A 24,698-nucleotide genomic window follows, 5' to 3' on the forward strand; every position below is an offset into this window, starting at 1 on the left:
ATGATTGCACAGTGTTCAGTTCCACTCGCAACCCCTCAGATAATGAAGCAGTCTGTGCCCGCATGCAGCACGACTGGGACAACATCCAGGCTTGGGCTGATAAGTGACAAGTAACATTCGCACCAGACAAATGCCAGGCAATGACCATCACCAACAAGAGAGAGACTAACCACCTCCCCTTGACATTCAATGGCATTACCATTGCCGAATCCCCCACCATCAACATCCTGGGGTCACCATTGACCAGAAACTTAACTGGACCAGCCACATTAAAACTGTGGCTACAAGAGTAGGTCAGAGGCTGGGTATTCTGCGGTGAGTGACTCACCTCTTGACTCCCCAAAGCCTTTCCATCATCTGCAAGACACAAGTCAGGAGTGTGATGCAATACTCTCCACTTGCCTGAATGAGTGCAGCTCCAACAACAACTCAAGAAGCTCGACACCATCCAGGACAAAGCAGCCCGCTTGATTGGCCCCCCATCCACCACCTTAAACATTCTTTCCTTCCGACACTGGTGCACTGTGGCAGCAGTGTGTACCATCTACAAGATGCACTGCAGCAACTCACCAAGGCATCTTCGACAGCACCTCCCAACCCTACGACCTCTACCATGTAGAAGGTCAAGGGCAGCAGGCGCATGGGAACACCACCACCTGCACGGTCCCCTCTAAGTCACGCATCATCCTGACTTCAAAATATATCACCAGTCCTTCAACGTCGCTGGGTCAAAATCCTGGAACTCCCTACCTTAGAGCACTGTGGGATAACCTTCACCACACGGACTGCAGCGGTTCAAGAAGGCAGCTCATCACCACCTTCTCAATTAGGGATCGACAATAAATGCTGGTCTTGCTAGCGATGTCCACATCCCATGAATAAATTTTTTTTTAAATTTATATTTGACATCGCAGTTGGTGGCTTTTATTCATACGATGACCTATGGGGAGGAAGCAATGTGTAATCATAAGGAGGACGATTTGATGGTCATATGGGAGAGGAAAGGTGAGGAGTATAGGACTGTTGCTGATTTGGAAGCTGTCGTTGCGGTTATTGATATCGCTCACGAATGAGCTGAGCATGCAGACCCCTAGCAGACAGAGCCTGTGCACCTTGTTGCCACCTTGCCTCTTCCTCCTCCTCCTCTCCCTCCTCCTCCTCTTCCTCCTCTTCCCCTGCCTCTGGTTCAGGGTCTTGCCGGATAGGCATTGGCAAGGGCTGTCCTCTAATAAGGGCGAGGTTGTTTGCAGCATGCAGCATACAACGACAAATCTTGACACCCGCTCAGCAGAGTGCTGCAGGACCCCTCCAGTACGGTCCAGACAGCAGAAGCATTGCTTTAGGACGCCTATGGTGTGCTCGATGATGTTTCGTGTGGCCAAATGGCTTTCATTGTACGCCTGCTCTGCATGTGTGCATGCGTTCCTGAGCGGAGTCATGAGCCACCTCATGAGGGGATAGCCCTTGTTGCCCAAAAGCCAGCCTTTGACTTGCCGTGCCGGTTGAAAGATAGATGGGACGTTGGACTACTGCATAATGGAGGCGTCATGATTGCTGCCAGGGTAGCGGGCATTGACCTCCATGATGCCTTGCTTGTGGTCGCACACCAGCTACACATTGAGGGAGTGGAACCCATTTCCGTTTATGAAGATATCCGAGTTGAGATGTGGACCATGCATAGCAAAATGCGTGCAGTTAATGGCACCGTGCACCATGGGAAAGCCTGAATTGCGAGCAAACCATTGTGCTTGCTCGTTCTGCTTCTGTCTGTCAAGCAGGAAGTTTATGAATCTGTTGCGCAGCTCGGACAGTGCCTCAATGACCTCCCTTATGCAGCAATGCACTGCAAACTGCGAAATGTTGCACATATCGCCAGCATGGCCTGAAAGAATCCAGAGCCGTAAAAGTTTAACGCCACGATTATCTTCGCAGCCACAGGCAATGCTGTCCTTACCCTGCTCTGAGGCTGCAGTTGTGGCTGCAGCAGTTGACAAATCTCTGTCACAACCTCTTTCGTGAACTGCAGCCATCGGATGCACAGATCTTTGCTCAGGTTGAGGTAAGAGAATTGGTCCCTGAAGGCTCTCATTGGATATTGTCTCCTGCTTAGTGCCCTGCGCCGCCTCTTCCTCCTCCTCCTCCCTCTTCTCGCAGCTTGACCTGTTCTGCATGATTTCTCTGCATGCCCCAAGTCATGTTCAGTGCCCAGCAGGAGCCCTAGCAGTCCAGCCATGGTTGCCAGAAACCTTGTTCAGCACACTGTTGTAAATGCCACCAACGGTAATGCAGGACCTACCAGACCACTCCCTGAATAATATTGCAACTTTCTCCAAGTATAGGAAGCTTCAACAAACATGCCCAATTGTACCAGCAGCCAGAAGCAATAATCCAGCAACTAACCTGCAACATCTGCACAATCCCTTTAAATACCACTGGTGGGGAGCCCTCCAGGCCATTTACGACCTGTTCAGCTGTGCGTGGTTAAGACAGTGCGTTGGTTGGAGCGTTGAGTGCCAAAATCGCATCTGTCCCTTTAAATCAGCGTTGCACACTAATCTAACACATATTCTCCCTACTTTACATGCTATTGGCATTTGTTATCTGCACAAGCACAAACGCCTTTACCAAGATGGCGTCCAGCACATGTCACGCTAGAAGTGTGCGTGCAGATTCCTGATGCCATTTTGGGTCCTTAGGAGACCGCGTAGTGCCTACAAAACGGGCACTACACAGCCCAATTTATAGCCCATGGAGTCACATTACTCCTTATTTTAATCGTTTTTGGTCATTAAAAAATATATAATAATTTTAAAAAATTTTAAATCATTTTTTTTACTTTTTCCCTCTTTTATTTAATTCGATATTTTTTACCCTCTCTTTTATCACTGTCTATAACTGTTCTTACAAACGATTTTATTGTTGTAGTTTTCACTTCCTGGATTTTATGTTGCAGCTTGTACTTCAAAGTTTTGACTCTTCGCGGCTGCTCAAGGATGCTGCAATCTGATTGGTTGAGGGGAGAACTCGATCCTCTCGCTTCTCCCATGGGTCCTAGCTTCTCTGGAATTAACGCTGGGCTCTTCTCAGCTTCCTCTTCGAGGAAGTGCAGTAAAGACGGCAGTAAGTTCGTGTTAGTATAAATCTAAGGCGTGGCGAGTGCCATTCGTTCGCTGTTCAAAGCAATTTACGAGCCATCCTGATATTAAAGTAAACTTTTAAATTGCATTAATAATCTAATGAAAACAAAACTATCCAAAACAACGAACCAAAACAACTAACCATCACTAAACTTGCAATTGGATGGAATTAAGGATGGACACGATGGGCTGAATGGCCTCCTTCTGTGCCATAACTTCCTATGATTCTATGAATTAATATACTTTGTGCCACGCTAAAATGAGGATCAACAACCAAACAATGGGAATACTTAAAGTACACACTACGCTGCAGTCCCTCATTACATGAGATTCTCTACAATGTCCATACTTTACAGGAACCTCAATAACAACCAATTGCATAATGACCGGTTCTCCTCAAAAAAGTCTGACATCACTCTTAACTGAGTGGATTAATATTAGTTAAGTCCCTTGATTCATTTTATTTCATCAATTTAAAAATTGAGGGAGAGCTCAGAAGGAGAGCTGCTGCAATGTTCTTCAGTAGTATTATTGGAAAAATAGCTGAGCGAATTAAGGCAGGAGGTGGACTTGGGACACTGCTGTATTGTCCCTATAGAGTTATTCAGGTCACGCACCTATGGTAAGACATTACACATCTTCAGGAAGCCGAAATGAGATCAAAGAGCTATCTTCTTCCTCTAGCATAGAGAATGGCTAGGTCACTACAGACCGCTCCATGTATCGCCTTTGCCAATTTACATGTATTGGTTTGAGTATGAGGTTCCATCATTTGCATATGAAGCATATTGGTCTGAATATTGGTTTATAAACATGATTCTTCAACAGTGGCACATTTAGAGTAACAGCCAGCAGTCTGGGTGCATTGATTTCTCAGTGTATACATAGTCTACATCATATTAGCTGTGAAACTAAAACGTGTTTCGTACACAAGTTAATATAATTCTCACATTCACATGCAAACTGATGCTTCACACATCATTTAGTGCACGTGTCATGCAAGGCATGTGCTAATGTATTTTACTGATGAACTGTGATGTATATTTTGCATTCAACTGTCAACCGTGGCGTCAGTTGTCATCCGTGGTTCATCTCACCTCTGAGTCAGAAGGTTGTGGGTTCAAATCCCATTTCAGAGAGTTGAGCACAAGATCTAGGCTGACACCCCAGTGCAGTACTGAGGGAGTTCTGCATTGTCGGATGAGACATTAAAGCAAGGCCCTGTCTGCCCTCTCAGGTGGATGCAAAAGATCCCATGGCACTATTCTGAAGAAGAGCAGGGGAGTTCTCCCTGGTGTCCTAGCCAATGTTTATCCCTCAACCAACATCACTATGGCAGATTATCTGGTCATTATCACGTTGCTGTACATGGGACCTTGCTGTGCGCAAATTGGCTGCCACGTTTCCTACATTACAACAGTGATTACACTTCAAAAGTACTTTATTGGCTGTAAAGCGTTTGGGACATCCTGAGGCTGTGAAATGTGCAATATAAATGCAATTTCTTTCTTCGTTCTCTTTCTATTGCAGGTGGGATCAGACGTGGAACATTTCTCTTCTATATAACTTGATCACGACTGAACTTCAGGAGAGTTAATGATCTGTTACTTGACTTACGATTATATGAAAATGACAGACAGGAAAAGAACCACTGGTCCATCTAGCCTGTCCCATACAGTTGTGATGCCTTGTGTATCACGATACATACACTCCCTACCCACCCGGAGGCCTGGTAATCTCCTAGGAGAGGTGGAAAAACAAATTAAAACCCAAGCCTATTAGGGAAAAAAAATCTGGAAAATTCCTCTCTGACCTCTTTAGGTGATCAAAACTGTCCCAGGTGATCACGTTGATCCTGATTTATAATCAGACGGTATCTACCCCTTGTTCAAGGTGATCTCCACCCTAGGCAGAAACAGGTCCAGCTCAACTCTTGAAGGAATACAGCAAATCAGTGTTCACTGCATGAGTCAGCAACCTGTTCCATAGGTCCACTAATCTCTGGGAAAAGAAGAACCACCTAACATCCAATCTAGTTCTGCCCTTTTATAACTTGAAAGCATGACCCTGCTCCTTCTCAACCTATCCAGTTGAAATACAATCTAGACCCTTCATTATTTTATAAACCTGGATCAATCTCATTCATAACAAGTTACTTTTTTTTCCACAAATGGTGAATTGACATAGCATACTTCTGATGGACAGCTATTCCATGTATCTTTCTTTGCTTGTTACCTTTGCCATTTTAATTAATTTAAACTTTTCTTAAGAAGCTCATTATAATAATGCAGAGGGATCTCTATTCTAATTAGTTTACATTAATCACTGAACGTTGCTCATTTTCTGTTTATTGCTGATATTTATTGTAGAAATCTGTTAAAATTCCTGCTGCATTCCATCTGCTTTATGTATATTTCATTCGCAGGTTCTCACACAGGTATGAATTTTTTGAATAATTTCTATATTTAGTGCAACTGGAGGCAACTGTGACAAGAGAATAGTGGACCTATGGAGCAGGTTGCCGGCTCGTGTGGTCAATGCTGATTTGCTGTATTTCTTCAAGAGAGAGCTGGACCTATTTCTGGCTGGGACAGAGACCACTATGTACAAGAGGTAGGTACCCTGTAATATAAATCAGACTCACTGTTATCTCCTGAACTAGTTTTGATCACCTAAAAGAGTCGGAGAGAAATTTTCTAGATTTTTTCCCTCCAATTGGCCTTGGTTTTTGTTTGCTTTTTCGCCTCTCCCAGGAGATTACGTCGATTTGGGTAGTTAGGGAGTGTCTGTATCATGATGCATAGGGCATTACAATGGACCAATGAGTCTTTTCCTGTCTGTCCTTTTCATATCTTCATATGTAAGATCAGATGTCTCAGAAGATCGACCCTATTGGTTGCTTATAGACTTTTTTTGCCATGCAACCGCTGGGCAAGACTTTCTGTCTGCATTCTGAAAACTATTTAACTCACCAAATTATGAATTACATAGAATTAAATAGAATGGACAGCACAGAAGCAGGCCATTCAGCCCAACTGGTTCTAAGCCAGTGTTTATACTCCACACGAGCCTCCTCCCATTCTAATTACCTCTTCCCATCCTGTCCCTGTATCCCTCTATTCCGTTCTCCATCATTTACACATCAAGCCTGCCTTTAAATACAGCAATGCTATCTGCTTCAACCACACAATGTGGTGGTGATTTCCACATTATCCCCACTCTGCATAAAGAAATTCCTCCTAAATTCTTTATTTGATTTTATATTTATGCCTCCTTATTGTGGACTCACCCACGAGTGAAAACGATTTCTCCACATCCACCCTAATGGAACACCTTCATCATTTTAAAGATCTCTATCAGATCTTCTTCTATCCTTCTATTTCCAGAGAAAAAAGCCCCAGGCTGCTCAATATTTCCTGTTAGTTACATCCTCTATTCCCTCCTCCCTCATGTATACATCAATGTTATATAGAAATACTGATGATAAAAGAAAGATATTAACCTATGCAGATCAGAATTGGGGATGTTGAGTGAATTGTTCGAATTGGCCGCTTCTTTTTTTTACTTCAGTGCAGTACTGAGGGAGTGCTGCACTGTCAGAGGTGCTGTCTTTCGGATGAGTCTCAAACTGAGCCCCCACACTTCCCTCTCCTCAGTTTGATGGAAAAGATACCATGAAGCTATTCGAAGAAGAACAGGAAAGTTCTCCCCCGGTGTCCTGGCCAATATTTATCCCTCAACCAACATCACTAAAACAGATAATCTGGCCATTTATTTCATTACTATTTGTGGGATCTTGCTGTGTGCAAATTGGCTGCCGCGTTTCCTACATTACAACGGTGACTACACTTCTAAAGTACTTCATTGGCTGTAAAACACTTTGGGACGTCCTGAGGTCATGAAAGGTGCTATACAAATGCAAGTCTTTCTTTTTCTTTTCTTTATCACTGATGCTTTGCAGTATCAAAGAAAGAACAGAGTAAGAAAGAAGACATACTATCCTTTGCAACAAACTTACAGGCCAAGAGCCAACCATGTGACCCTAACAGACTAGCAATGCCTTACTTTGTTCTGTCTCAGCAGAGGAGCACTTGCTGACGATATACTCTAAACACTTGACTTTACTATCATTTTTCTAAATAGTACTTTACTAAAAAAAAATCTGAGACAAGGTAGTGTAGCTGTCCAGTTTATGCCTGACTTACACAGAAAAAAAGTTTAAGATAACTATTTTAACCAGCCCAGCGGAAACCAGGGGCAGTTAAAATCGCCCAGTTTACTTACCCGTCCTGGAGATGCTGGGAGCCAACCGGTTACAATTTTCACCTGCTCTCCTGAGCAGGCAGCAAGGACACAATGCCAAAGCTGGTCAGGTGCTCTTCCAGGCCCCACAAGGAGAGGTTAGGCCTCCCCTACCGTGGTTCCCCCTGCCCCCCCACCTCGATTGCAGGACAGCCCCGGAAGCCGATTCCCCCCCCCCGCTTATCTGCTGTGGGTGAACAGACTCTGGGCCATGCCATTTTCCGCCACTTCCTGCCGACTTCCCACCTGGAATAGCAGGATTTAGCCTAGGAGTTAGACTACCCCGGACCTCATTTCTGGAACAGTTTCTAACTCACACCACTGCTCACCTGTTGAAATCTGGCCCAGAGTTAAAATCGGACCATTAGTCATTTTCGTTAGTTGCCTGGCAGTTGCCAACTGTTCTCATTCTACAATGCTGACAATTTAGGAAACATCAAATTCTGCATGCATTGTAGGTTTAAATTTTGCTTTGATTTTTGTTAAATGCATTTATTTGTAACTAGAGTTACATTTACTCTCCGATCTACACAAGGGATACACTAGATGAGAAACAATGTGTAGAATATAGCACTCCTCTGATGTGTAATCTATATGAGAAAAGCAATCAGACACAGCTGAACAACAACAACATCAGTTTCTGTTACTGTAAAATATTTGGAACTATTCACATGGTCTGTCACACAGGATTTCATACTGTAGAGGTATCATTGATAGAAACATCTTTATAATAACTCCTTCACATTTCACTATTTATCTACCTAATCTTTCCTTATTTTCTTAGATTTCCTGTCATTTCCATAAATTATAAAAATATAACAAGAATTGTATCCAGTCCAAAGTAGCAATTGAAACTCTGCAATTCAGATTATTTGCTAAACCCAAACTTAGATTCAGACATGCTTGCCCCCTTCAAAAATTAAACAAATGCCAGTGAGCATGCAAATGCAACACTATTCCTGCCATGTAAAACAAAAAATAAATAATGGATTACACTAAGACTATCCTCTCTGAGTTTGAAAGGCATTACATACAATTGATGCAATCCATCATGGGTGATCAATGTAACACTCTACCAATTAATGAATCCATATCGACCTGCTAGTACCCAATGCATAAGTGTGGCTGGGAATGAGTGACTGCAAAGAGAGAAACCATTTCTCCTGTTTGTTTTATTTTTTCAAGTATTTTTCACTCTTTATTCCTCAGTTCCTCAGTGTGCTATTTTAGTCCATTCGTTATATTACTTAAGGTAAATGGGCGAATAAAGATTTTAAAGTATTAAATACACGCCTCAATTTTAAAATTCTCATCCTTGTTTTCAAGTCCCTCTATGGCCTCACCCCTACCTCTCTCTGTAACCTCCTCCAGCCCTACAACTCTCCGAGATCTCTGTGCTCCTCCAGTTCTGGCCTCTTGCAAGCCCCGATTTTCACCACTCCACCACTGGCGGCCGTGCCTTCAGCTGCCTAGGCCCTAAGCTCTGGAATTCCCCCCCTAGACCTCGCCTCACTACCTCTCCCTCCTCCTCTATGACGCTCTTTAAAACCTACCTCTTTAACCAAGCTTTTGATCACCTGTTCTAATCTTTTCTTATGTGGCTTGGTGTCAAATTTTGTTTGATAATACTCCTGTGAAGCGCCTTGGGGCATTTTGCTACGTTAAAGGCGCTATTTAAATGCAGGTTGCTGTTGTTGCTATGAGCATGCGAATGCTTTTATTACAAATACAGCTCAGAACAATTTCATTCCCTCCTCTCCCAAAAGGCCAAACAAAGGAAAAAGAAATGAATTAAACAGTTCAGGCTGTGAAATGTGCAGTTTAGATTGTGATTGTATTAATTTTCCACATGAACAAGCCCCTGAATAAATGTGACTTGTGATTCTCACTGAAATCTGATGCAGTTGTGCTTGTTTTCATACACAAAAGTGCAAAACTATGACTGTCCAATGTCAGCATATGATGAGTGATGTAATTACAGAAAACTGTGCTGTGGACTTAAAGATTTAATATCCTTCATTTATACCAATCAATAATTTGGAACCCGCAAGCTGGTTTGTCATCATTGGAAGCCAATATTTAATGATGTCTGAACGTATTGGGTCAGACCAAGCAGAAATGTTCCCACAGCACTGTACTGCGCTGGATGTGAGTCATGATCATGAGAATTTAGTGAATACTACTTTATTTTACTTGGAGGAACTAATTAACCTCTTGAACCATATGCAGAAGTGCAACAGAAAATGTAATGGGATTAGAAAAGGGGCATCAATATTGGAAGATGTCATGGTGCAAGAATTAAAAATTGGGATTATAAACCCTGGTGTATTAGTATGCAATGACACCAATTCATCATAGACCAGGAAAATCAGGTAGGGAGATGCAAAATTGAAGCCTGTGGAATTAAAGGGGCAGTGGCTGCTTGGATACGAAATTGGCTAAGGGACAGAAAGCAGCAAGTAGTGGTGAACAACAGACTGGAGGGAAGTATGCAGTGGTGTCCCCCAGGAGTCGGTATTGGGACCACTGCTCTTTTTGATATATATTAATGACCTGGATTTGAGTATACAGGGCACAATTTCAAAGTTTGCAGATGACACGAAACTCGGAAATGTAGTAAACAGTGAGCCGGATAGTAACAGACTTCAGGAGGATTTAGACAGACTTGTGAAATGGGCAAACACATGGCAGATGAAATTTAACGCAGCGAAGAGTGAAATGATTAATTTTGGTAGGAAGAATGAGGAGAGGCAATATAAACTAAATGGTACAATTTTACAGGAGGTGCAGGAACAGAGAGACCTGGGGGTGTACATACACAAGCCTTTGGAGGTGGCAGGACAAGTTGAGAAGGCTGTTAAAAAGGCAGATGGGATCCTTGGCTTCATAAATAGAGGCATAGGCCCTGATATTTATGGGGAGGTGGGGAGCGAGCGGGGGGGTGTTGTAGCAGCCAGGAAACCAGGAAATGCAGGTAATCCGGAGATCATGCCGAATTTAACGGGAGGACCTCATTTAAATTTTTTTCTCCATTTCCCGGCCAACAACCAGCCAGATTAAGAGGCAGGCTGGCTGACTGCCATGCGGGAAGGTTTGCGGCACCAGGCCACAGCCACGGAGCAAAGAGGAGGGAGGAAGAGATCGGAAAGTCCGGGGTGGGAGGGAGATCGGAAAAGCCTTGGGGAGATCAGAAAGTCTGGGGGCGGGGGGGGGGGGGAATCGGAGGCCAGGGGTGGGGATTGGAGGTCGGGTGGGATTGTGGTTTGTGGGGGTAGATCAATCACAGGGGAGTGTGCAATCCCGGCACGCAGCCTCATAAAAATAATGAATGACGGACCTGCCTCTGGAGAGCAAGTTAGTCACCCGAACGCCTCACCCCCCTAACCCACCTCCGTTAAAACCAGATGTGGGTGCGCTAAAGGCGGGATTCCGATTTTTGCATTTTTGATGCCCCTAGCCTCTCCCTCCGCCCGTCCTGGGGGGGGTGGTTAAATCTCCCCCCATGGAGTATAAAAGCAAGGAAGTTATGCTAGACCTTCATAAAACACTGGTTAGGCCCCAGCTATTGTGGCCAATTCTGGGCACCACGCTTTAGGAAGGATATTAAGGCCTTAGAGAGGGAGGAGAGATTTACTAGAATGGTACCAGGGATGAAAGACTTCAGTTACGTAGAGAGACTAGAGAAACTGGGGTTGTTCTCCTTGGAGCAGAGAAGGTTAAGGGGAGATTTGATAGAGGTGTTCAAAATCATGAAGGGTTTTGATAGAGCAAATAAGGAGAAACTGCTCCCACTGGCAGAAGTGTCGGTAACCAGAAGACAGAGATTTAAGGTAATGGACAAAAGAACCAGAGGCGAAATCAGGAAAAAAGTTTTACGCAGCGAAGTGTTATGATCTGAAATGCATTACCTGAAAGGGTGGTGGAAGATTTGTGCTAATCAAGGTGAGGGATATCATTACAGAGAATAAAACAGTTTCCTATTTATTTTACAACAACAATTTGCATTTATATAGCTCCTTTAACTTGGTAAAACGTCCTAAGGCGCTTCACAGGAGCATAATCAGACACAAATTGAAACCGAGCCAAAGCAGGAGACATTAGGACAGGTGACCAAAAGGTTGGTCAAAGAGCGTCATAAAGGAGGAGGGAGAGGTAGAGAGGCGGAAAGGTTTAGGGACGGAATTTAGGGCCTAGAATGCGAAGGTAAGTCTGCCAATAGTGAGGCGAAGGAAATAGGTGGAAGTTGGAAGAACACAGAGTATCCACATAAAATCTCCCAGGTCAGATATAGCATGGGTTAGATAATATGGTAAAATTCCTTTCTCATTGCTCTATCAATGTCCTTCAGCCTGTTGTGAAAATCTGTTAGCTAACTAATATTGACCCAGGATGTGGAGATGCCGGTGATGGACTGGGGTTGACAATTGTAAACAATTTTACAACACCAAGTTATAGTCCAACAAATTTATTTTAAATTCCACAAGCTTTCAGAGGCTTCCTCCTTCCTCAGGTGAATGGTGTCATTCACCTGAGGAAGGAGGAAGCCTCTGAAAGCTTGTGGAATTTAAAATAAATTTGTTGGACTATAACTTGGTGTTGTAAAATTGTTTAATATTGACCCAGTACAGAGCAGCCATCCATGCAAGTTTAAAAACAGGATCCTGAGAAGAGAGGAGGCAGAAATTTAGAAGAATTTTCCCTATTCTTTATGTATATGAAATTCTCATTGAGTTACAGACTGTTTGATAGGTACATTCACTTCACAAGTTAATAAACCGAAAGTCTCACGATAGCACTGGTTTGATCAGAAGAGAAGTCTTCTTTCTTCATTCTTTGTTTGGTGGTCAGCTCCCCTCAGGCTAGGCATGATCTTTGGATGTCTCTCCTTTGCCTGGATTTGTGGATATATATACATCCCAGTTGCTGTAATAGAATTCTGCTAATCCAGGCATCCATTATCTGTTCTTTCTCAGCGTGTGCATTTGTAATTGATTTACCACAGTTTCAACAATGGGGCTTTGACTGGCCCAGACATTCATATTTTAATCCTCTTTTTGTTAGTCTTTCTCAGAGCTTCTCTAATTGTGTTCTTTCAGCATTAACATTTTCTCCATGTTACTTCTGCGACTGTGTCTTTTCTAATGAGGGTTTATCACATCATTGTCACCACTTTTTGTGGGTTTAGCTTGACAGTACAGAGATATCACGGATATAATTTACAGCAGAGGATAAAACCTCCCATTACAAATGATCAAGCACTGAGTTCCAGCATTCCACAAATAACCTTAAGTGATACAATTAGTTAAACTAGAATCATAGAATCATACAGCACAGAAGGAAACCCATTGTGCCTGCGCTAACTCCTTGAAAGAGCTATCTAATTAGTCCCATTCCCCTGCTGTTTCCACATAGCCATGCAATTTTTTTCTTTTCAAGTATTGCCTACATTAGGCAATACTTGAAACAAGCCTATTCTCAAAAAACTACATCCTTCTGCAACTGTGCAAGACGTGATAAGCGCTTTGGAACATTTTACCACCTTAAAGGCGCTATGTAAATGCAAGTTGTCGTTGTGTAATATTTCTATTTCCCACACCAGGCATACTTGTGGCATTAACATGCAACTGCCAGTTTAGAGCCACTTTACACTCAATTATTGCCCGTTTTGAACTGCAAATGCTTGTGTATTAGGAATCAAGTTGTGACCATTGAAAGTTATTTCACTTAAGAACTTTACAGTCAGCATAGAAAGGAGGCTTTTAACCCCATTGGTTCGGGATAGATTTGAAATTAAGTCCCAGGGCTATAGAGGGAATTTTAACTCTGGGGCAGAAAGCCAGCGTAACCTGTGAGTTCCCCACCCAGAAGTTGCATTCCATTTAACGGCCAGACCATATTAACATTCCACCAGGCAGCTGCCCACCCGAAATGGAGGTCCAGAGGCAGCTTGCCGACTTGTGGCCATCAAAGGCCAGATGGCTCAGAGGCCTCCAAGCAACAGTCATGTATGTTTCCGGCAGAGGAGGGGGGGGGGGGTTCAGGAGAGTTTCGCGGGAAGGAAATTGGCGACCCTAGGAGGGCAATAGCCCAAACTTACTTTATGGAGCCCAGAGGTGCAGTCCTGCTCCTTCTGACCCCACAAAAATAAGTTTTATACTTACCTGGTAGAGCTGAAGCACAGAATGCATCATAAATAGAGCGGATCGTGAACCGAGTGGGAACGTGAGAATTCGGTGCAAGTGGGACTCTGTGGTAAAGTTGCGGGTGAGTTGAAATTAAAATTTAGTTTAAAATTTAACTTTGAGTTTTAAACCTTTAAAAAAAACTGCAAGTTAGTTAACGGTTAACAGTACCTGCAAGTCAGTGGCCATGACCAGTTAATAGTTAATCCGCTGTAAATGATTGCCTGAATAGAGGATAATTACTGCTAGCTGGAAGCTGATTGAGCAGTTGCAACTGCTGTTCTCAAAAGGTGTATAAATTAGAAGGTTATCTGCTGAAGCACAGAGCAAACACAGTGGGAACTTGATATAGAGGGGGAAGGACCTGCTAATTTTTTTACAAAAGCCAAAAAAAAACAAAACAGACTAAAGGTAATTAACTATAAATAAATATAGACTAAAATATGGCAGAACAGGTTGCATGTCTGAACTGCAGTATGTGGGAGTTTGTGGACATTGAGAATGTCCCGAGCGAATGCATCTGCAGTAGATGTTTCCACCTTGAATCTTTTCAGCTCAGAGCATTGAGCTGGAGTGCGAGTTGGAAACACTCCAACAGAAAAGGGAGGGGGAAGAGTATCTGGACAGTTTGCTCCAGACCTTGGCCACACCTCGTAGAGAAATACAGGATCAGAACGGGGTTGATGTGACCTATAATGTATAGAGTAAGGGGTACCCAGATGAGATAGAGAATGAGAATCCACAGAAACTGATGCTATCCAATAGGTACAATGTACTTGCTACCTGTGAGGATAAGGATAAAGACTGTCGGAAGGACAGCCAGAATGCAGACCATGGCAGCCTGGAGTAGGAGGCTGTCCAAAGAGAGGAGGAGGAGAAGCATGATGCTGCAGTTGTAGGGGATTCAATAATTAGAGGGAAAGATAGCATCCTTTGTAAGCAGAATCGAGGGTCCCACATGGTGCAATGGTGAGGAACATCTCGAACTGGCTTGAAAGGATATTAGAGAGGGATGGGGAGGATCCAGTCAATGTGGTCCATGTAGGGACCAATAACATTGGAAACAGTAGGCAAGAGGTCCTGTTCAGAGAATACCAGGAGCTAGGAGCTAAATTTAAAAAAACAGGACCTTGAGGGCTACAATCTCTGGATTATTACCTGCACCACGTGCAAATTGGTGTAGGTTTAAGCAGATTAGGGAGGTGAGCACATGGCTGAAGGACTGGTGTGGGAAAGAGGAGTTCCATTTCACGGGACACTGGCACCAGTACTAGGACAGGAAGGAACTGTACTGTTGGGACGGGCTTCACCTAAGCCGGGCTGGGACCAGGGTCCAGGCGGAAAGGATACATAGGGCGGTCACAAGGTCTTTAAACTAGTAACAGGTGGGGGGGGGGGGTGCTCAGGTGGAAAAGGTAGTATAAATAATAATTCTTAATCAAACGAAAAGGAAGAGAGTACAGTGATAGTCAGAAATTATGTTTTAGGCACTACAGGTAAAGGGAAAACTAAAAGATGTAAAGTAATTAAATCAGGAGAGAGAAATAAGAAATGTGTGAGAAAAACAACATTAGAGCAGAAGGACAGGTTAGGGTGTATGGCAAAAATAAGCGTTCTTTATACAAATGCATGGAGTATAGGGAACAAATTGAATGAATTGCAGACGCAAATTCAACTTAGAGGGTACGACATGGTAGCCATTAATGAGTCATGGCTGCAAGACCGTCAGGACTGAGAACTGAATATACCAGGTTAGAAGGTCTATAGGAAGGATAGGGAAACTGGTAGAAGGGGAGGAGTAGCCTTAGTGATTTAAGGATGAAATTACTTCAATGATAAGAGAGGATACAACAAGAGGCAGTGGAGACTTTATGGGTAGAATTGAGAAATAGAAAAAGATTTAAGACTGTAGTAGGAGTTGTATAGGTCCCCTGGTAGCAGCAGTGAGGTGGCAGAATGTATAAGTGCAGAGATTAGAAAAGCATGTAACAAAGGTAGATTGGTTTTAATGGGGGATTTTAACTTTCATATAGATTGGGATAAGCAAACGAGCTCATGTCAGAAAGGTAGCAAATTTCTTGAGCGTGTTCAGGACAGCTTTCTGCAACAATATGTCCTAGAACCAACAAGGGGGCAGGCCATATTAGATTTAATAATGAATAATGAGCTAGATTTAGTTAAAAGCCTAATGGTGTGTGAACATTTATCTAATAGCGATCATAATATGATCGAGTTCAATGATGTGTTTGAAAGGGAGAAACCCGTAACAGCTACTAAGATTCTAAATTTAGGTAAGGCTGACTTCAACAGGATGAGACAGAGACTGTCTGTTAATGGCTAAAAGGACAGAAGATCAGTGGGAGGTGTTCAAAAAAAAATTTAACATGATACAGAACTAGTTTATATCCCTAAGGGGCAAGAGCTCTATTTGCCATAAAAAAAACAGCCATGCACAACAAAAGAGGTAAGGACAACATAAAACTAAAAGGAAAAGCATACAAAAATGCAAAAAAATAGCACAGATCCTGGAGACTGGCAGAGATACAAAGAACAGCAAAGGGTGATAAAACATATAGTAAGAGCTACAAATAGGGAGTATAAAAAGAAACTTGCAAGGGATATCAAAAGCAACACAAAAAAATTTTACATTTATATGAGGAAAAAGAGGGTGGTCAAGAGCAATGTGGGCTCCTTAAAAACTGATAATGGTGATATTGTAAATGAAAATGAAGAAATGGCAGATATTTTAAATAATTACTTTGCATCAGTATTTACAGTACAGGAAGAGGATAGCATGCGGGACACCCCAAGGAAACTAAATTTGAATCAGGGACGGGGACTCACCATAATTAACATAAACAAATTAACAGTAATGAAGAAAATAATGGCATTAAAAAGTGACAATTTCCCAGGACCAGATAGTTTCCATCCCAGGGTTTTAAAGGAAGTAGGTGAGAACATTGTAGATGCCCTAACTATAATCTTCCAAAGTTCTCTCGATTCAGGAATCGTTCCTTTAGATGGAAAAATCGCACATGTCACTCCGCTATTTAAGAAAGCTGAGAGAGGGAAATCAGGGAATTATAGACCAGTTAGCCTAACATCTGTTGTCAGGAAATTACTAGAGTCTATAATTAAGGATAGAGTGACTGAACCCCTTGAAAATTTTCAGCTGATCAGACAGAGCCAGCATGGATTTGTAAAGGGTAGGTCATGCCTGATAAGACTGATTGAATTTTTTGAAGAGGTGACTAAAGCAGTAGACAGAGGAATGTCTATGGATGTTGTTTATATGGACTTCCAGAAGGCATTCGATAAAGTCCCTCATAAGAGACTGTTAGCTAAAGATGAAGATCATGGAATTGAGGGAAAATTATTGATCTGGCTTGAGACAGAGAGTAGGGATAATGGGCAGGTACTCAAATTGGCAGGATTTGACTAGAGGCAACCCACAGGGATCTGTTGGGGCCTCAACTATTCACTGTATTTATTAACAACTTAGTTGACAGGATAGAAAGCCATATATCCAAGTTTGCCGATGACCACAAAGATAGGCAGCACTGCATGCAGTGTAGATTGAAGCATAACATCATAGAGAGATATTAATAGATTAAGTGAATGAGCAAAACCGTGGCAAACAGATTTCAATGTTGGTAAGTGTGAGCTCATGCACTTTAGACCTAAAAAGGATAAATCAGAGTACTTAGGGACTTAGGTGTCCACGTAAATAGATCATTAAAATGTCATGGACAGGTACAGAAAATAATCAAAAAGGCTATTGGAATGCTGACCTTTTATATCTAGAGGACTAGAATACCAGAGGGTAGAAGTTATGCTACAGATATACAAAACTCTGGTTAGATCATACCTGGAGAACTGTGTTCAGTTCTGGGCACCGCACCTTAGGAAGGATATATTGACCTTGGAAGGAGTGCAGCGTAGATTTACTAGAATGATAATTGGACTCCAAAGGTTAAATTACGAGGCAAGATTACACAAACTAGGGTTGTATTCCCTGGAATTTAGAAGATTAAGGGGTGATTTGATTGAAGTTTTCAAGATATTACTGGGAACTGATAGTTTCTCTCTATCTACCTTATTTTGGTTGGTTGGGGAATCTAGGACTAGGAGACATCACCTAAAAATTAGAGCCAAGACTTTCAGGAGTGAAGTTCGGAAACACTTCTACACGCAAAGGGTGGTAGAAGTTTGGAACTCTCTTCCGCAAACAGCAGTTGATGCTAACTCAGTTGTTAATTTTAAATCTGAGATTGACAGATTTTTGTTAACCAAAGGTATATGGAGCTAGGTCACAGATCAGCCATGATCTCATTGAATGGCAAAACAGGCTTGGGGTGGCTAAATGGCCTACTCCTGTTCCTGTGTTCCTCCGCTAGGCAAAGACACTTGCCTGAAGCCAACAGGGTCCTTTAAATATGCAGTTCATGGTCCGAGCATGTCATGTGATGCAACCTGGGCATTAAAATTATCTGGGCCTCATGTTGCCGAGGTTGGGTGGAGTTTGACACTCGCCTCGCACCACCCTCAATTCCCACTTCCGGTTAAATTCGGGGTTTTAATTTCCTATTTGAATTCAAAATAAATGCATCTATATTTATATTAATCTGATGAAAATCTATTGCTTTGAGCTGTTAGATGGATACAGAGTTCTTTAGTATAAAATCTTATCAGCATATGTAGCTCTATGCCAATTACCATCTCAGATGCTTCACCACAAATGCAACTTTCTGATCAAGTATAAACAAGCTGTATGTACTGGAAATCTAAAAAGAAACAAACTAAAATTGAAATAAAAATGAATGTTACTGTTTTCCTGGTTTAACTCTCACTCTTCTTCCAGGAAGACCCCATAACCATCTGCAGGAATGTTTGACATCCACGGAGGGGATTCTTGATGACATTGCCTCTTAATCATTTCACCACTGGCATAAATATAAACAAAGATTTAAACAAGATGTCTCTAAGTCAGCACTAGGCTATATTTAGGTTTGTTCTGCAATTTTCCTTCCGCGCAACTAATTCTGTTTTACTGACCTTAAGGATGGTGTTGCTTTTTATAAATTTAAATCACACTGAATTTGTGCAGCTAATTTTCTACCTCATTAACATTGTGCAACTTGTGCAAGCAATAGGTCCAGAAAATTAGATATGCTGTGGTTAAATGTGTCGCCAATGATGAACAACTGGCATATTTGTTGGACACACCATCTTATTTGTTTTTGTAGCATTCTATATGAATGTTGCATATGTTACTAAATAAATGATATAATTAAGGTTCTTTTTGGGGAATGATTTTCTCCTCCTGTTTTCTTCCTTTATCCTCCCTGATTTTTTGTTCAATAACAGACTTGAATAATCTAACAGATTAATGAACTCAAAGTCTATTAGCTTTGCATCATGCAATAACAGACACCAATTGGTAAAATCTCTGATACATTCATGCTTATTCACTTATTGTTTTGTAAGTATTTTAGATAATGTAGCTCTAAAGATATCTAATCATTGTTTATAATAAAGTGTGTGGGTATTTTAAATTCTATTGGGTTTTAACAGAGGTGGTTTGGGAGTGGGGGGGGGCGGGTGACTAACCTGCTCTCGAGAGGTGGGTCAGTTATTTAAATATGTTAATGAGAGTGCAGGCCTCAAATTTTAGCAGCCTTTTAGATTTAATGGTTGGGGCCGGGGGTTTCCCAGGGCTCGGGAAAACCGGCAAGTAAAGGGATCCAGCAGGTACGTGCCTTTCCAGCACTGCTTATGGGCCAGGAGGAGCAGGAGTGCATCCCCTCGGTCCCCAAGTTAACTTGCCGTGATCCCTTCCCGCACTCCGACAACCCCCCCCCCCGCCCACCCCGATCCGAAGCCCGTGCCCGACCTGCAATCTGCAGCCCCCGTCGACTCGCGACCTGAGGAGACCAACTCACGATCTGAAGCCCGACCGCAATCTCCCCCGTCCCCTCAATCTCTCCCTCCCTCGTCACCGCTCCCCAGCTGCAGCCTTGTGCCACGGGCCTTCCCGCCCGACAGCCAACCGGCCTCTCAATCTGCCTGGCTGGTGGCCGAGAAACGGCGACAAAAAATTCAAATGAGGTCCTGCCGTTAAATCCGGCAGGACCTCCGCGTTACCCGAATTTCCAGGTTTCCCAGCAGCTACAACTTCCCCCGCTGCCTTCCCACCTCCCGGTAAATATCGGGGCCCTTTTATTTGTTCAGAGCCGGGAACCCAGTGCGTTCGTAGATATTCGCGTGGGGATCCCGGAAGCCAAATAAGTGTGTCTCAATCTGCGATCGCAACTCAATTTGTGCTTCTGAGTTTCCCACACACCAGGCAGCCAGATTGACAGGCTGCTGCCTGTGGGAAGGGGAAGAAGCTGCGAATCGGTGAGGGGGTAGGGAGGGAGAGAGAGGTCGTGAACTGTGGAAAAATTCGGAGGGGTGGTGGGGGGAGGTGGAGGGATGTGGATAACATCGGCTGGGACCTTGGAGAAGTTTGGGGTGTCCAGCATCAGGGCGGGAGGTCTAGCATCGGGGAGGTGGGGGGTGGGCTGATCACGGGGGTCCAATCACACCAGGTGAGCTTGTTGGGCCTGGATGAAGCACTCCTGCTCCTCCTGGCCTACAAGCATTGAAATAAAGGCACTCACCTCATGGATCTGGCCCATCTGCCTTCTTTCACCTGACATGAATCAGAAGTGATGGAAAACCCGAACAAGTAAGGTTAAATTTGTTTTACAATTGTAATTCACAAAAATGAAGTGCCTCAACTATCGCAATGAGGTACATTGTCCCTTTAAGTATTGGCCCGCCGGCTTTAAGTGGGGACGGAACTTCCGGGTTTCTGTTGTGCGTAGGCATCCAAACACGCCTGGGTTAGACCCGGAAGTGGGCATGTTGGAGCCGGGATGCGGTCCCACTCCAACAATCAACTATTTTTACTGCCCACCCGCCCCCAACCCACCCGTTCTTGGGAGTTAAAATTACCCCCAAGATCTCTCAACCTAGAGAATCTCTGTAATGATATGGGATGAGCATATCTAGAGTTTCTTTACTATAGTTAGTGTACTGTTTTGCACAGATCGATAACTTAGTGGGATTAGCAATTGTAAACAATTTTACAACACCAAGTTATAGTCCAACAATTTTTATTAGTGGGATTAGGTGAAGCCGAATACTACACAGGAGGATACCACTAACAAGAACAGGCAGTCCGTCCAAACTAATATCCTAAAAGAAGTAAATGGCAGCTATACTTCATATCAGTTTGAATGTGTAAGTTGGAGAATTTGCCTTAATAGTTAGTGTCTGGCAATGTTGCAATTAGCAATTGGTTGTGAAGCAACCTGCTCCAGACATATACAAGATGGACTTTAGTGGCAGAGGCTGAGTTCTTTTCTGATATGTCCTTCTGAAAGCTTAACCAGATTAATCTTCTGCCTCTCCGCTTATTTCAATCTTTAGAAACCTACTCAAAGCTCACCATTTCAACCAAGCTCCATGGTTCAATATTCTGTGAGAAAGGAATCCAGTATCATTATCCAGCATGCTTTGGGAAATAGGCTAACTGAGGGCCGCAAAGGCTCACAGGTGTGTTTATTACTTAAAGCTGCAAGAACAGCTTTTGTAAAACTGCAAACTTGCAGTTTCCAAGACATATGTTATCAGTTTCAAGCTTCAAGGTCTGCTAAAAGACAGCCTTGTGTATTGTCTGGAGAATGAGATCATACCTCTAGACCCAGTACATATCCAGATAAAAAGTTTAAAAACAACATCCCTGGTCTGGTGAATGAAAACATCTCTATACTAAGAATGATAGTGTCACGCAAGCACACTATAGGAGTAAAGGGAGGGGTGGGGATTGGGACACAAACCCAATATAAGAACAGCCGTAGACCCCAGTTAGTTAGAATTCTCAGAACTCCGTGACGTGAGTGTTAAGAAGAAGACAGATCACCTTCTCTCTGGCACAGCTTTTAAGGGTTGCATGTTTAGTTAAACCTATGTATATCTTGTACCATTGCTAATATTGTTTTAAACCTATGTATTGCTTTAACCTATGTATGTCTTGTATCACTGCAAGTAAATTGTAGTTGCATTTAAATTTAAGTAGGTGAATGAAACTATCTCTTTTGAGTCCAGTTGCCTGGACTATTTATTTAAGCGATAAGAATGGAGGAGTAAGATTTAAACAACTCTTCCTGTTTAAGAATACTCATATAGTCATTACTCTATTTCTGTCGTGAAGCACCTTGGGATGTGTTTTTACTTTTAAGGCACTATGTAAATATAAGTTGATGTTGTAGTTCATTTGTGTTACTTTATTGTGATCAATGTCATCTTCCTAAGAAATTATTTTTCAACCCCCTTTCACTTTGTGTTTAATCACTGCTTTGTTGATCCTGTACAGTATATTTTCCCTTTGGTTTATTCTGTACTTAAAGTAAATAATTTCTCTTCATAGGGGTGTCTTACCTTTGATTCATACTTAATCCCTTACACTCCCAGTTAAAAGGGCACAATACGTCACATCTTCAAATAACAAATCTGGCTCGATGTCCTTTTTTGTTGCACTCCATCAGTTCAAGTGGTTGAAGCAATGAGGTTGATGTGCCAAGAGAAGATGTTGCAATAGGTCAAAATGTATAAAGATAACAATTTATATCCCAGACTCGGTGAAATATAAAAACAATTTTTTTTGTTGTATTTTCACCAGCATGCCATCAGAAATCATATTGGGACTATTTTTACATGATGGATATTTTTAGAGCTCAGATTTCATCAGCTGGGTTCATGCTACAGCAAGCTGATTGAAGTGCAGTGGGAGTCTGATGAAAGAAACTGAAAGCACAAATTGTACCATGTGAATAAAGCATGTTGTTTAATACAGCAAAACATTTGCCCAATTCTTATCGATTTAAGCATTAATAATTGTGCCTTTGAATTAATCCACGGTATAAAAAGGGATGGAGTGGCTGTGTAAGAGTGGTCTGGTCATGAGTAATAGGATCATTTACAGTTAAATACAAGTCTGATAATGCAAATATCAGCATCCATAGCACTCCTCTGAGGTGTCTGAGGCCTATTCAGTGAGCAGGGAGAACAATAAAGTGGGCCTGAAGCACCTGTGATGCTCAGAGCCTGCGCTTACTATGTGCTAGGCTTTTTACAGGCAGGAATTCGATGTAAATTGCAGAATTGATCCATAATTCACTTGTGAGTACCGGAAGATTGCTCCAAATGCTCAACACATGTATGAAGTGGGCAATGCATGGGAAGCTGTTTCCCATACGTAGGGTCCTCTGGCTTTAATGGGAGTGAATTGCTGCCAGTGGCTGCTATATTTTAAGCTATTTCTGTTCTTCTTTGGTGTTTACCTGCTAATATGTTATTCTGTTTATTTGTTTGTTTATCTATTTTTAAGTAAATTTACTTGATAATCAAAGTCTGAAACAAGTTCTGATATTGTGATGCTGTACCACATTTTGTAGATGGGAGAAAGATCCTGTTGGGGCATAGGATAATTCCAGTAACTAAAGTGATTAACAGAAAGGTTTTTCTATATACTATCCTGGGCACATTACTGAAAGCATCCCTGTATATCAAGATTATCGAAGATACTTAAAGTCACTGGGGTCGATGTTTTATTGCCTTTGACTGGCCTCAAAATGGGGGTCAGTAGCATCTTCCTGTTTCAGGCAATAGGCCCCTTTTAATATGGACATCAGAGTCCTATTACTTAAGCAGGACCCCGATTGCCACTTTTGGTTAGAACTGGTTGAAGCCTGCGCCATGCACACTCCGACCAGTTCCACGGGTGATGGTGCCAAAGAAGCCCGCAATAAGTTAAGTGACGAATTATACTGGTGAGACCTGAGGAGCAGGAGTGCTCCTCCGGGGTACACAAAAATAATCTGGGCCACTGCCACTCCGGGACCTCCATCTTCCGTGATCACAACAACAACACCCCCCCCACCCCCGCCCAGTCTCACATTAACTTGCTGGCAGCTGGCCCGGCCTGTTCTTGAGGCCTCATTCTGGCGAGCTGCATCGCGCCGCCTGTTTGGTGCCCCGCAGCTTGCCTGCCAAATTTGAATGAGGCTGGGGTCTCCAAATCGCGGGAGCATCTTCGCCACCGGAACGGGCAACCGACCGGCGGATTGCCTTGGACAAAGATCAAAATCGATCCCGCTGGGAGTTGGGACTCACATATAAGAGTAATCTAATATACAAAAGTCAAGAAAACCTAGGAGACCCAAAAATATAAACCTGACCTCACACAATACAAAGTTAGCTAAGTTCAGTGCCAGCATGCACAGGGTCTGCATTACCAACCCCTCTGAATCTGTACACCTCTGGTCATTGTAATTTAAAATAATTGTTTAAATCAATCAAATTGCAGTTTTTAAGTAATTAATAGATAATTATTTAATAATGAAAACTTTACTCTTGTGAATGATCTAGCAGTCTTAGAGTTCTGTTGCACAGATATGGCTTCAACGGGCCTTCTAAACCTCCACGGAGACCAGTGTTCCTCATTAACACTCTTTCAGTAAACTATCAGGGACAGAACAGACCAGGGATCGCTGACTTTACCCAGTAATCAATCAGGGACTCAGCACAGACCAGGGAGGAGACTCACTTTAAAAAAAGGGCAACTTCTGATGAATTGGTGAATTGCATTGTGCAGTGCTTTTGTGTTTGATGAGGTTATTGATGCGGTGAAGTCTTGCACCTGTAGTCTGAGAATTGGTTAATTAGATGTTGTAACATGTTATTGTAATATTAAGGTACCGTGTGTACCGAATGTGACAATTTTCGATCCATTTGATACATCTAGAGTAAGGGGGGAGGTCCTCTGTTTAAAATCAGGTCAAGGAGAAATTGGTACGTGAGACTGTACAGCAACAGTGCAAGGTTTTTTTTGAAAGATTATAAAGGTACGGAAAAAGTATATTACATTAAAAAGAAGGAAACTACTAATAGCTGTAGGATGCCATGGATAAATAAAGAGCTTAGACACTAATTTAAAATTGAGGAGGAGGGCAAATGAGGACCGTAAAAA

General features: G+C 42.6%; 1 long non-coding RNA gene across 1 annotated transcript in view; it reads right to left on the bottom strand.

Moving 5' to 3' along the window:
- Nucleotides 1-919: 919 nt before the first annotated feature.
- Nucleotides 920-24,698, bottom strand: part of LOC137344745 (uncharacterized) — a 52,692-nt gene continuing 28,913 nt past the window's right edge. The window contains exon 3 of the long non-coding RNA XR_010968453.1: nucleotides 920-940. This is a non-coding gene — a long non-coding RNA (uncharacterized lncRNA). The remainder of the gene's footprint in view (nucleotides 941-24,698) is intronic.

The sequence above is a fragment of the Heptranchias perlo genome, chromosome 27 (assembly GCF_035084215.1).
Source record: "Heptranchias perlo isolate sHepPer1 chromosome 27, sHepPer1.hap1, whole genome shotgun sequence".
Lineage (NCBI taxonomy): Eukaryota > Metazoa > Chordata > Chondrichthyes > Hexanchiformes > Hexanchidae > Heptranchias > Heptranchias perlo.